Here is a 14,780-nt window from a genome sequence, read left to right as displayed (position 1 = left end):
TCTCTCTAGGCTTGGTGCAGAGAATTGACACTGAAATTCTGCATAAAGTGAAATCATAGGTAACTTTTAGGGTTTCTCCTTCAATAAAAAAATTTTTTTTAGTAGAACTTCACAGGAGGAGCATCCCACACATCAGTCGGCATCTTGACCCTTGATAGTCTAAAGGATTGTTATACTGTACTTTGTCTTTGTTAAGATACTTCGAGATGTTCAGAAAACAGAAAATGTAAGTGCCTCAGACTTCCTGCTTTTCTTCCAACCTTTTCTGTAATGTCCAAAGTCGAACTTTTTGTGGCTTTGGGGATTGCAGGGGACATATACTACCTGCTTTTAGCATACTACTTGACTATAAAAATGCCAGAAATCTCTAGTGGTGTTTTTCTACAAAATAAGCTTGCTTTGTTTTTCTAAAAAGGAAACTCACCCTGCAAAAATTCCCTCACTCTGAGAAATAAGAGTGCAAAACAATAACATCTTCTGGCAATTATGAATTCCATCATTTCATGTTGCATACATCACAATCTCCACCTTGCCAAACCTGTATTTGTAAATTGCAATCCTTGGCAATTATGGACTTAGCATATATATATATATATATATATATGGTTTTGGTGTCTGCGGGTGTCTTCCCGTGTAAGAGTCGGGGTGTCTGTGCGACGTTTCGACGAGGTCTCACTCGTCATCTTCAGGCTGGTGCTTTCGGCTTCTTGTTACTGGAACAGAGCATCTTCAGGCTGGTGCTTTCGGCTTCTTGTTACTGGAACATATATATATATATATATATTTGCTTTCGTAGATTTTCACGGGTACAGGAATGCAGGTTTTGGTGTCTTCGGGTGTCTTCCCGTGTAAGAGTCGGGGTGTCTGTGCGACGTTTCGACGAGGTCTCACTCGTCATCTTCAGGCTGGTGCTTTCGGCTTCTTGTTACTGGAACAGAGCAGAATCTGGTGTTTGAGTTCCTATAAATACTGTTGAGGGGTGTGGTGTATAGCCTCCAACGTTCTGGGCAGAGAGGAAGTTCCTAGATTAGTGTGCCTTTTCTTCTTTTGTTCCTTAGTTACTTGAGGGATATCTTGAGTGATTTCATGAGTGATATTCTGAATACCAGTGGTATTCAGAATATCACTCATGAAATCACTCAAGATATCCCTCAAGTAACTAAGGAACAAAAGAAGAAAAGGCACACTAATCTAGGAACTTCCTCTCTGCCCAGAACGTTGGAGGCTATACACCACACCCCTCAACAGTATTTATAGGAACTCAAACACCAGATTCTGCTCTGTTCCAGTAACAAGAAGCCGAAAGCACCAGCCTGAAGATGACGAGTGAGACCTCGTCGAAACGTCGCACAGACACCCCGACTCTTACACGGGAAGACACCCGAAGACACCAAAACCTGCATATATATATATATATATATATATATATATATATATATATATATATGTAATTTATGTGCACGATAGCAGGCAAGGGTATGTGCCATCCCAGTCATTCTCTTTGGGCAAAAGCCCCAACATCTTTCCCAAGAGTTCAGGATAGATTTGCTTGCCCCAAATAGGTTTACTGTCTGTATTAGGTAGGCAAGGATGCGGGTAGCGCTGTGGTCTAAACCACTGAGACTAGGGCTTGCCGATCAGAAGGTCAGCGGTTCAAATCCCTGCAACAGGGTGAGCTCCCATTGCTCTGTCCCAGCTCCTGCCAATCTAGCAGTTTGAAAGCACACCAGTGCAAGTAGATAAATAGGTACTGCTGCAGCAGGAAGGTAAACAGTGTTTCCGTGCGCTCTGGTTTCCGTCACGGTGTCCCATTGCTCCAGAAGCGGTTTAGTCATGCTGGCCACATGACCCGGAAAGCTGTCTGTGGACAAATGCTGGCATTCTTGGCCTGAAAGCAAGATGAGCGCCGCAACCCCATAGTCGCCTTTGACTGGACTTAACTGTCCAGGGGTCCTTTACCTTTTACCTAGACAAAGGAGGGATGGGTTGGGAGCAGAAGAGGGAGAAGAGGTTAGCATGAGAAAGAACTTCAGTGATGTAGAGAATCCAATAGTCCAGCATAGCTGCTTTCAACTTCAGGGCATCCTGTGGTATGGGTTGCATGTAATGTTCTTTCAAGACTGAGGGATTCAGGGAGACAGAGGAAGAAGGAAGAAAGACAGTGTTTGGGGACCCCATTGGAATGAGTCCCACCTTGCTCTATTGAAGAGCCTCCTTTGCTTAAGCATAAACAAGCAGAGTATTTTGGGAGCATATTATTTTCAAAAAGCACCAGCGTGAGCTCTGCAGACCTCACCCTTGGGTTGTTTCATGTTGAACTAGCCTGAGCTGAACTCCCAGTTCTCTTGTCTGACTTATTGTCTATGTAAATTCAAGCTGCTTCCAGCTGTCTCACTGGGTCCTCTCCAATATCTGACAAGCGTGTTATTACGAAGACTGGAGAGAAAGTGGAAGGACCATTATGCTCTCATTGTTTACCATCAGCTGCAAGGTTTTGCAATAACATTGTTGTTGTTGTTGTTTAGTCGTTTAGTCATGTCTAGGTTTGTCATTGCTTTTCTCCCAAGAAGCAGGCGTCTTTTAATTTCGTGACTGCTGTCACCATCTGCAGTGATCGTGGAACCCAAGAAAGTACAATCTCGCACTGCCTCCACCCCCCCCCCCATTTGCCAGGAGATGATGGGACCAGTGGCCATGATCTTAGTTTTTTTGATGTTGAGCTTCAGACCATATTTTGCACTCTCCTCTTTCACCCTCAATGCCAATGTGGTGTAGTGGTTAAGAGCGGTAGTCTCGTAATCTGGGGAACTGGGTTCGCGTCTCCGCTCTGCCACATGCAGCTGCTGGCTGACCTTGGGCTAGTCACACTTCTCTGAAGTCTCTCAGCCCCACTCACCTCAAAGAGTGTTTGTTGTGGGGGAGGAAGGGAAAGTAGAATGTTAGCCGCTTTGAGACACCTTCGGATAGTGATAAAGCGGGATATCAAATCCAAACTCTTCTTCTTCTTCAATAAAAGGTTCTTTAATTCCTCCTCACTTTCTGCCATCAAGGTTGTGTCATCTGCATATCCGATAAGCTAATTCACAATAATCTGGAAAACCGAACCCATAACAATGACAAGGCTTACTCCCAAGGAGATGAAGAGTTGTAGAGTTGGAAGGAACCATAAGGGTCATCTAGTCCAAACTTCTGCAATGCAGGAATCTTGTTGTCTGACACGGGGCTCGAACCCTTGAACCTGGGATTAAGAGTCTCATGCTCTACCAACTGAAGGTTTTGCCACCTCAACTACTGCTACAGAAGCCTAAGAGGAGGCTGACTATGTAAATAAAGAAGACTTCTGTTCTTATTCTACAGTGAAGGGAAACAACTGATCCCAGGTCAAACAAGCAGAGCTGTAAACACAGACCAGATCTTCTGGTTTATTGCATTCCAGAGCCTCTCCCGCTGTACCACACACTGTGTTTGTTATGTCCCTACAATACCTGGGAAAACATTCTGAGATCCAAACGCCTCTGCATCCACCCATTTGCGCAGGAAAATCCACAGTGGAAACTTGCAGCACCCAAATGGCTGTGCTTCCAACTCCAAGGAAAAGAAACAAAATAAGCACACTCCTATAAAATAAAAATGAACACTGGGTCAATAAGAGCAGCATGGGGACAGGGCATGGCACAGACCTGGGTGCACCATTCCCACATTTGGAGTTTACTTTGGAGGAAAGGGTAGTACAATCTTCTGATGTTTCTCTAATTGGGTATTTACAGATCAAGAAGATATTAAAAGGAGTATCGGGGCAAGCACAAAGGCAACACCATCATCATGGGTCCCCTTGGTCCCTGAAATGCAAAAATACTGGCTCGAGTGCACAGGAGAGAGATTCCTGGGGTGACTGCATTGTGTTCTGTTTCCTTAATCTGCCAAAGTGATAACCAACAAAGGAGCGGTTGCCTAGAGTTCTGGCTCAAAACCCCTTGATCCCTCCTGTTAAGGAGCCTTGGAGTTGTATTCAGTGCTAATCCTACTCAGGGTAGACCTGGTCAAGTTAATAAATATGACTAACTTGGGTCCATTAATTTCAATAGGTCTACTCTGAACAGAATTTAATAGGCTGCAACCCTCAATGTTTTTGCAAACAGGAAAGGATTGTGGAGAAAACATGGATGATGGAATTGTGTGGGGAAACACATTGTTCCTGCCTGCATATTCTACTGAACTGTTTATTATTCTCTGGGTTTGCTCTGCCCTATGGTTTTCTCAGTAGTGATGGATGAAAGTGAAAGCTGGACCATAAAGAAGGCTGACCGCTGAAGAATTGATGCTTTTGAATTATGGTGCTGGAGGAGACTCTTGAGAGTCCCATGGAGTGCAAGAAGATCAAACCTCTCCATTCTGAAGGAAATCAGCCCTGAGTGCTCACTGGAAGGACAGATCGTGAAGCTGAGGCTCCAAGACTTTGGCCACCTCATGAGAAGAGAAAACTCCCTGGAAAAGACCCTGATGTTGGGAAAGATGGAGGGCACAAGGAGAAGGGGACGACAGAGGACGAGATGGTTGGATAGTGTTCTCGAAGCGGCCAGCATGAGTTTGACCAAACTGTGGGAGGCAGTGGAAGACAGGAGTGCCTGGCGTGCTCTGGTTCAGGGGGTCACGAAGAGTCAGACACGACTAAATGACTAAACAACAACAACAACAACACAATTCTTGCCTCTAATTAGGAGACTTTCTGAAATTAATTCTGGCATGGCAGTGCACACACTTAGGGGTGGCTTTTGAACCTTAAGATCTGGATTTTCCACCATCCATGTTTTATCTAAGCACATTAAAACTTGGCACAAAAATGAACCCTGATGTATCACATGTGTAGCTGCATCAACATGCTTTGTGAAGTTCTTTGCTGATGTCATGTGCTCATGGGGGAACACTATTCTTCTTTGATCTCTCAGTGGTCTCTGAGACCATTTGCAGTGGCAGAGGTGTTAACTTGAATAAAATACAGGGGGGGCAGGTAAGCCCCACCTTCCATAATTGATCACATGGCATTTGGGAATGCTGTTTTAGAATGGTTCCTATCCTCTTTCTGGGGCCAGTGTCAGAGAATAACATTGTGAGCCTATCTTTTGGTCCCTTGGCAGTTCTGTTGGCAGGGTGGGAGGGCAGCAGGGTATTATCTTGTCCCCTAGCAAACTCATTACAGTGGTACCTCTAGATGCGAATGGGATCTGTTTCGGAGCTCCGTTCCTATCTAGAAGCAAACAGAACCTGTGTCTGCGCGTGCGCTGGTCACGTTTTGGTGCTTCTGTGCATGCGCATTACATCATTTTGAGCGTCTGTGCATGCGCAAGTGGCGAAACCCAGAAATAACGTGCTCCATTACTTCTGGGTTGCCACGGAGCGCAACTGGAACGCACTCATCCCGAAGCACATTCAACCCGAGGTATGACCCTATTCAAGTGCAGATTATTGTGTCACAAAATCCCACCATCCACTTCCAAGGGGGGAGATATCAGCAGGCTTGTGGGACCCCTAAGGTGTTTTAAACAGCATTAAAAGAAAACCATTTAGAAAAAACCCTACATGCCAAACCCACCACCCCTACCAGTCCAAAAAGAATTAAGCATGCACACTTGACACACAGTGCTGACTGATTTTTTACTTAGGGAGAGCAGGTGGAGAACAGATAACCAGGAGGAGGAGGATGGAATGGTGTATCCTGGAACTCCGATCAGGAGCAAGTCATATTGCATCGTTTTGTTTCAGGTCCCGCTTTTATTTTTAAAGATTCATTTGTCCTTTATAGGTAAATGAAAGACGTTGGTACTAGAGGCTAGTCATCTTTTCCTGCTTGCGAGGCAGAGAAACCTCTTCAGAGATGGTCAAAGTAGAATGACAACATTATACCACATATATTATTGTCTAACCATCTGTGGTTCCCATTCAAGCAAGAAAGACTCCATTTGTTGCCCATCTCTGGATATGCTTCTGGGAGGGGAGTTTCCTCTGTGGACGTCATTAGCTTCTGTTTTCAGAATTTGCTGCACAGGTAATGATGGTTTTCCTCTTAGTTGAGACATCTAGCGTCCCTGAGGCCTGTACATCTATATATTAGAATCAATTATCTCTAATTACTGCCCTTGTTATCTTAATAGTAACCGCACGCACAGAGCTTCCTTCTCTGCCATAGTTCACCTTGTGTGGAGGAATATCACACCCACCTTGTCCAGGGAGAAATGTCATTCCTGTGAAGAATTCTGCAGGGATCCACCTGGATAATCTCACAAATTGCCCTGGGTAGACACCAGACCAGATTTTCCCCATGACACATAATTAGCTAATATACTTCTGCAATGGCTATGCAGATAATGACCATGATCTCAAGTGGTTAGAAAAGAGTTTGAGAAACTTGCAGAATACAGGGCTATCATCAGCAACTATCCATAATAGTTAATGCAATCTCTTTATTTGTAAGCAGTATACCAGTGAATGCCAGATTCCATGGGCAAAAAGTGAAGGAGGGGCATCATGGAATGCATGTGACCCTTCCCATGTGATGTTGCTGGCCAGGAATGAAAACAGAAAGATTTGTACAACCTTCGGTCTAATGCATCAGGGCTGTTTTTTTCCTATCCTGGGGTTTCCAGTGTGGTGTTCATGGGCACAATGCACCCTTGCACCCACAAGGCCTCTCACACCTTTGCATCAGGCATTGAGGGTGGTCACCTTTTGTTGAAGAAGGAAGCTGGAAGAGTGATGCTCTTCCCAACCTCCTCTTTCAGCTCTGTGGGTTTGTCAAGGCTCAGGTTGGCACTTGAGAAGCTGCCAGGCAGGGATGTTGACTTGGAAGAGAGAATGAAATGCTAGAGAAATAAAGATGGGGTGGAGAGATGCAGTGATGAGAGAATGGTGTGCCAAAGAGAAAGAGAAAGTACATATACAAGTTATATAGTATTATGGGTTTGCAAGGGGGCAAGAATCCTCTAAAATTCCTGGGTGCCTGTTTCCCCTCCATAATTGCTGAAATTCGTTAATGTGGGGTTTGAAGCCAAGCCAGCTTCCTCAGGAGAGTGGCTTAGAGAGGTAGTATCAAAGAACAAAGGCGAAAGGTGAGACATTTAGCGTCAGACAAGGAGGGGTGCGACAGTTAGCAGAAGACAATAGCAAAGCTGAGAGGAGTTTGCCAAGATAATAGTGTGAGGGTGAGTGTGACTGTCAGCACAGGAAAATAAGGTGTCCTTAGACAACAAAGGTTTTGGGAGCACTGATTTCTGAGGAGGAGCAGGAAGTGGGCAGAACTCCATGCTATGAGAGGAGCAACCAGAGTCATTGGGATGTGATGCTCTCCATACTAAGTCCCAGGTGTTAATATGTGTAAAAGAAACCGTATCTCTTAAAGACACTAGTCTCCGCTGTGCCTTGGTTTCCCAATGGAAACACAACCCTAGTTAAGTGGCAAGACCCATGGAACCTTGCTACTGATGGCAGAGATTGCAGAGGCCTACAACAATAATCTACCATCAAATCACATCTGTCTCCATTGACTGAACTAGCCTGCTGCATTTGAAGATAGTGATAGCACAAAAGCATGGATTCAAGGCCTTGATCCTTATGGTTCCTCATAACTTTTATGGATCCCCACAAAACTACCATCAAATCATAGGCCTCTGCTGGTGGTTATGTTGCCATCCTATGTAAAACTGTAAAGCTTCATGCCTTGGATCAATGTTTTTGTGTTGCTGGGGTTTTTACTGTGCAGTCCACCACTGTAAATCTTAATGCTCCCAGAGCTGGCTTTTACCCAGTTTCCGGATTTACGATGTCTCTCTCACACCAAGACATGGCAAGCTGGCAGGTTAATTACTCTTAGATTTATTTAGTAATTATACAGCAGTTTCAGTCCAAGCTCTCCTAGCTCAATCCTCCCCTGATGAGGCAGTTGGACACACTGGTTGACACTGTCTACGCCAGCAGGATATCCTCCACTGGTTGCCCCACCTCCTGCTAGGCTGGCCTTGTGGCTTTACTCTACTCTTCTGCCTACTATGAGGAGACTCAAGGGCAGGCTGCTGCCCCTCCTCCTCCTCCTCTTGAGCCGAATCTAACAGCGGCTGTTCCTTTTTTCTTTTCTTTTTACTGTTGCAGTTAAATTTATTTACATTCACCCAAACTGATTTATCTCTATCGACATGTTTTCACTTTTTCTTATCCATATTACTTTTGAATGCTAGATGTTTACATGCCCTCCAGTTTTGAGGCAGATTGTTCTATTTCATTTTCTTTCTTTTTTCTTGTTTTTTTAATAAAAAATCTTTATTGAAAATCACTAATGTCATTACAAATTTAACTTCACACATACACATACATACAAAAAATATTCTTAAATTAATTTAACATAAACTGTTAATTTAACCTTCTAATTCCACTTAGATATCTTAGATAACAGTGGCTGTTCCTCTGAATCAGACTCTGCCTGCTCTGTGCTGTCTTGAGGATATATAGCCTGCATTCCCGAATGGGTGGGGCTGGCATCACTCTCAATGTGGGAAGGAATCAACCCTCTATTCCCCTCAGCCTGCCCCCCTTTTTCTCCAGCGTCTTTGCTGTTGCTTTGGGAAGGGATGTTCCTGACACCCAGGCCCTTTGGAAAGGCAAATAATGGCACGCTCTCTCTCTGTGTATGCATGTGTGGACATATGTGCACTTTGCCTATTGAGAATTGGGGGAAAGGGATAAGAGGAGCATTCAGAGACATGGTGCCCAAAAGGTTGGCAACTCCAACTGCAGCACAGCACCCTCTCAACAGTATAGTACCATCACTGTAAAGCCAGTTATAATGCAGTAGATTAGAACAGTCTTGCAACATCTTCTACTTAGGCTCTGCAGTCATTACTCCATAGCAGCAGCGCTCAGGTGTGATCTTCAGGCTCCCCTGCCAAAGCATCGAGACACTGCAGCTCCACCTACAGACATCACAAAATTAAAGGGACAAAGTTTGCCACTGAACACAACCAAGGAGATGGGCTCACCTGGGTCATAAATAGACAATGTTAGAGTACTTGCACGTCACCTAGACACCTGAAATTTGGTACGCACATCGAACAGGAACCTGCAATGGCTAGTAAACAGTGTCTCTCTCCAAAATGGGAGACTCAAAATGCCCCCCAAAATGGTTGTCACCTCTAGGTCCCTGGGAGACCTGAAAAGACTCTGCTTATTCAGAATGCAGAATTACAGCCTAAATAAATTATTTCTTACTTCATCTTCATTCCTTTCCCATTCCCTTTTATTGCCTGTTTTTTAATCCATTATCTTTTTTCTTTTATTCCTTTTTAAAGCAAATCATGTTAGAAAGGATTCCCAAAGCCTAAGACTGGCTGCTATCCAAGATAACTTATCTAACGTATTGTATTTTCCCCAGCAGTTTTCCACAGCACTCTGGGGTCACATATCTGCTAGTCATCTTTGGCTTTTAAGTTCATGTTAAAGTCTTGGCTTTCATTTCAAAAGGAAAACATTTGTTGTTATAGATGTGGAGGAAAGCTTGGAAACAGAGGAGAAGCATGCTTTAGCATTTCCGGGCATGTATTTCTTAACCACATCCAACATATCGTTTATCACTTTATGTACACAACTTTGAATAGATATTTGGCAGGAATTGTAAGTGTTCGAGTGTCCACAGAATTTTGCCTGGAGAAGGCCCTCTGCCTGGTTCCCTGTAACCTCACTTCTCGCAGTGAGGAAGCCGGATGTTTGGCTTCCAACAGTTGTTCAAAAACCGGAACACTCCCTTCCAGTTTTTGATTGTTCAGGAGCCAAATTGTACGAGTTTCAAGGTGTTCGGCTTCCGAGGTTTCACTGTATTGTGATGAAGAACCATGAATCCTCCAATGGGGACTGTGCAATGACAGTCTTAGATTTCTATGTACAGTGGTACCTCTGGTTGCGAACACGATCCGTTCTGGAGCCCCGTTCGCAACCTGAAAGGAATGCAACCCATGTCTGAGCATGTGCGGGTCGTGATTCGCCGCTTCTGCACATGCGTGTGATGTCATTTTGCCCATCTGCGCATGTGTGAGCAGTGGAACTCAGAAGTAACTCTTTCTGGGAAGACACAAGATTTACCCACTCTGGAAGAATGGCAGATGAAGGTGATCGACTACATGGAATTGGCAGAAATGACTGGCAGAATCCGAGACCAGGGAGAAGAGTTGGTGAAAGAAGACTGGAAGAAATTTAAAGACTATTTACAGAAATATTGTAAAATTAATGAATGTTAGAAGGATGTTGGATAGAAACTAAGTGGTTTCCAGCTGTAATGCTTTAGGAGACATGAAAAAAAGGTTTATAAATGGGTAAAAGCTTAATGGTAAGGATTTGCTGAACTAACAAATTGAAGTGGAATACAAAGAAGGGAGGTATGAGGAGGTCTGGGGAAATAAGCGTAAGGAAGATATGTTATGGAAAATTATTTGTTTTTTAATTGTTTTTATGTTGTATTTTGTTTCTTTTTATTTTTCATTTTCATTGTTATATTTTAAAAACTTTAATAAATATCTTTTGGGGGGGAACAGAAGTAACCCTTTCCGGGACTTTTGGGTCGCCGCAGAATACAACCTGAAAAAATGTAACCTGAACCGAATGTAACAAGAGGTATGACTGTGTATAAGAATGAAGCTTTTGCTAACTCCAGGGCAAAATTGGCAGTGAGCTGTGTCAAGCAGGCACCAGCGTGGAAGTTGCAGGGCCAATAAGGCAATTCAAATAACAAGGGGAAGGCCATTCTCCCTCAGCCCACATCCTAACTTCTTTCATTGGCTCTGTGATCCCCAACTTAGAGTCTAATTGGCTTAGTTCACTGCCACTCTCACTTTGGGGTAACATAATTTTAACACCTAAAATGGTGGGCAGCCAGAGCATTCAGTTCCTCAGGTGTGACTCCTTCTGCACTATGGTGGTGATGGTGGAGTATCTTTGGGGCAGTTAGGGGAGAAGCTGGCCTAAGATGGATGCTCTGGGTTGCATGGGCACTGAATCTTTACTCTCTAGTCTTGCCCTAGTGCTAAAGAAGGGAGAGACGGAGGGAGTTCACACCTACACCACACATTTGCCTCAAAGTATCCTGGAAAGTAGAGTCTGTGAACTGTAGCAGGAAACCCCCCCCCCATCATTCAGTTTGTACAAACTTCACACATACTCACACTCACACACTACATACGCTACGCTTCTGTTATAAATTCATAGAAAATCAACCATACATCGGATTTGCACTGTTCCACTTTTATTTTACTCCATGAAGGAAGGACTACAAAATGGGGAAGGTTTGATACAGGGCAGCCATAATCCCTTCAACATACCAGCACATCCACAGGAGCCCTGCCCAGTTGCTATGCCAACTCTGATGGTCCTAGACAGAAGACCATCAAGATCACAAAGAACTTGCATATGGGAGTGGATTCAGCACAGACTGGAACAAAGGACAATAATCAGCTCTTCGCTCTGGGGGCAGGAAACTGCAAACTCCCCTTTGTCCTCTGGAAATGACTCATGGGGAGGGGGAAAGGGGGAACCAGCCAGGTGATAGGACACTCAGGTTACCACCACAACTCCTCCCTCAACCCCTCCTTTCTGTGATGAAGGTGTGATGTACCTGTGGGGTGGTCTTGATCTACAGGGTGGGAATTTCAAAAGTTTTTATAAGGCCTTGCACACCATTTTTCTGTGTCTTTCCTCTCTCCTGCAAGTGAGGGGAGCACCCTGTTGCAACAGTTCAATAAAGGCCAAGCCTACAGGCTGCTGTTTTGCTCCAAGCTATCCTGGTTGGTGTATTTGTTTTTGTCCAAGGGAGCCCTCAGATTTTTCCGTTAACAGAAGGATGCTGGGAACTGTAGTTCTGGCGGGTGTCTTCTAATACCTCTCAGCATGCATAACAAACTACATTTCCCAGAATTCTTTAGTGTCAGCCATGACTGTTTAAGTTCTATAAGAGTGCTTTAAACGTATGTTGTGGGTGTGACAAAAGAAATAAATGGTTTCCAAAGAGACTGTGCCTATTTGGTATGACTCCTGCGTAGTGCTGCCTGAGTCATGAATGAAAATTGCATAGAACAGTCCTTTACAAAGTTTGGTGCCTTCAGGGAACATTTTCTACACCAACTGGTCTGCCCATAACCTTTCAGTGTCTGCTATTGAACTTGTCAGTGTTGCAGAGGATTCTGGGACATATTTTAGGGTACACACTCAGTGCATGTCTGGCACGGTCTAGGCATGTGGGGCTTCACAAGTGATCCATGTGAAGTGAAAGCAAGGGCTCAGCCACACGCTTTCCTCATTTCCATACAGTCCAACATTTCTGCAGTGAAAATAGGGACATCCCATTCCATAATGATAATTTTCCAATTTATACCTTACACATCTGACTGGGTTGCCCCAGCCACTCTGGACAGCTTCCAGCACATATAAAAACATACTAAAACATTAAACATTTTTTTAAAAACTTCCCTATACAGGATTGCTTTTAGATGGCTCAGGGGCCGGATAATTCCATACCCTCCAACATTTCTCCAATGAAAATAGGGACATCCTAAGGAAAAGTGGGACATTCCAGGATCAAATGTCCCTGGAAAATAGGAACATTTGGAGCGTTTGCATTTCAGAGGGATACGTCATAGTATGGAAAAGCTATCTATCTACAGATGATTATCTGCCATTACTGGGCTTCTCATTGAGGAACCCTGGACCTATGATAAGCTTTCAGAGTTCACGTTAAGAGGTGTGGTTCTGAGACACAGGAATTTCTCTAGCTAAAGGCCTTGTTCCTGGTTAATCACAGGAGTATCTTGGAGTGTTTGCTCATGTATGGCCAATAGAAAATATTCAGTGACTTTCTGCCGTAAACCAAGGGCCACGCAATATGCCTTGTCTTTACAAGGTTGTAAACTTTAAGCACTGTTGCGGATGACGCTTGGCTATTTCACTGTTGGACACTGATTTACTACCAACAGTTTTTGCTCAGGCACCTTCCTTTCTTTGTTCTCAACACCCTACACTGCCTTTCTTAGGGAAAACACAATACAACAAAGCAGGTGTGCAAAGAAGCTTAGGGATTTAGCGCATGCCAAAGGGCTACACCTACTGCCTAACCAGATTTTGCCCCCAGATAAAACTCCTGTTTTGCAGTGGAGCATAACAAAATTTGGGCTGTCTTGCACTGGGCTGTGTTAATGCAGAGATCTGCAGGGACCAGACTTCAGCTTGCATGCCTTGGTGTTTGCTGTAGCCAAGGTTGTATTGTCTCAGAGAGAGTTCCTGTTTTCTTCCATCCTCCCCTCCCAAACCCTTATGTTCATGGAAGGAACTAAGTAAAGGCAAAGGACCCCTGGACAGTTAAGTCCAGTCAAAGGTGACTATGGGGTTACGGCGCTCATCTCACTTTCCGGCGAAGAGAGCCAGCGTTTGTCCACAGACAGCTTTCCGGGTTATGTGGCCAGCATGACTAAACCACTTCTGGCACAACGGAACACAGTGATGGAAACCAGAGCACACAGAAACGCCGCTTACCTTCCTGCTGTAGCGGTACCTATTTATCTACTTGCACTGGCATGCTTTCGAACTGCTAGGTTGGCAGGAGCTGGGACAGAGCAACGGGAGCTCACCCTGTTGTGGGGATTTGAACCGCCAACCTTCCGATTGGCAAGCCAAAGAGGCTCAGTGGTTTAGACCACAGCGCCACCCACATCCCTAAGAAGGAACTAGGACTACAGAGGCACCAGGGTGATTGGGGGAGATGTATGTGTGACGCTGCAACATCCCAGTGTCATGAACATGATATCAGGACACCAGGAGGAGCTTGGGGTGGAGCTGAACATGACGGCCACATGGCTCAATGGCCAGCAACCACTGGAAGCATGCCAAGCTTGGCTCCGCACTATGGCTCTGTGCTTTTAGGATATTGGGGACCACTGGCCCCTATCCCAAAAATACGGGGGGGGGGGCAAAAGGACATAGTCCCTAAGAGACAGTGCTGCTGCTCGGTTATGTATGAAGATACCACACTGTGGAGGGAAGCACACCTTTGCAAAAGACGTTCAAAAAGCTGCTCCTGTAGCTTTGACATCTTATCTAAGTAAGCATTACTCTCTGTCTTGCAGGAGGAAGAGGCCTGCAAGGTCACATCTGTGGGGTGCTCTACCGCACAGCCGAGTTACCATGGCTTCTAAACAACACGGAGAAACATTGCTTCTGATAATGGCATTGGCCTGAGACTTCCCAGGGCAAATTCCTGTCTGATTTTTTAACCTACCCAAGTGAGACTGGCTTGATTTATGAGAGGAATGCATCGCTACCACATTCCACCTAAAGCAGGCACACATCAGCTCAACATGTCTCCAGATGGTCACTGTTTTGCAGGTGGGATTCAAGCATATACCTGAAAGTTAGGTTTGCACAGTTAAAATAGATTAAAGGGCTCATTTGAAAAGAGCTACCGTATTTTTCGCTCTATAGGATGCACCAGACGATAGGACGCACCTAGTTTGGGGGGGAGGAAACAAGGGGGTGGAATTCTGAATCCCAGAAGTCAGAACAGCAAGAGGGATCTGGCTTCTCTTGCTGTTCTGGCTTCTAGGATAGCTGCTGGGATTGCTGGTCTAATAATAATAATAATAATAATAATAATAATTATTATTATTATTATTTGGGCGGCTTCCACAGAAACCAAAAATACACTAAAATCACACATTAAAAACTTCTCTGAACAGGGCTGCCTTAAGATGTCTTCTGAATGT

At 44.5% G+C, this 14,780-nt stretch overlaps 1 long non-coding RNA gene across 1 annotated transcript in view; it reads left to right on the top strand.

Annotated features, from left to right (window-relative positions):
* Positions 1-14,262, top strand: part of LOC309522967 — a 44,046-nt gene extending 29,784 nt beyond the window's left edge. Inside the window, exon 2 of the long non-coding RNA XR_014215187.1 lies at positions 14,145-14,262. This is a non-coding gene — a long non-coding RNA (uncharacterized lncRNA). The remainder of the gene's footprint in view (positions 1-14,144) is intronic.
* Positions 14,263-14,780: the final 518 nt, after the last annotated feature.

This window comes from Podarcis vaucheri (genome assembly GCF_965113315.1).
Source record: "Podarcis vaucheri genome assembly, chromosome: 2".
In the NCBI taxonomy this organism is placed as follows: domain Eukaryota; kingdom Metazoa; phylum Chordata; class Lepidosauria; order Squamata; family Lacertidae; genus Podarcis; species Podarcis vaucheri.
Note: the sequence above shows the minus strand (reverse complement) of the source record. Positions and strands in the feature narration are given on the sequence as shown.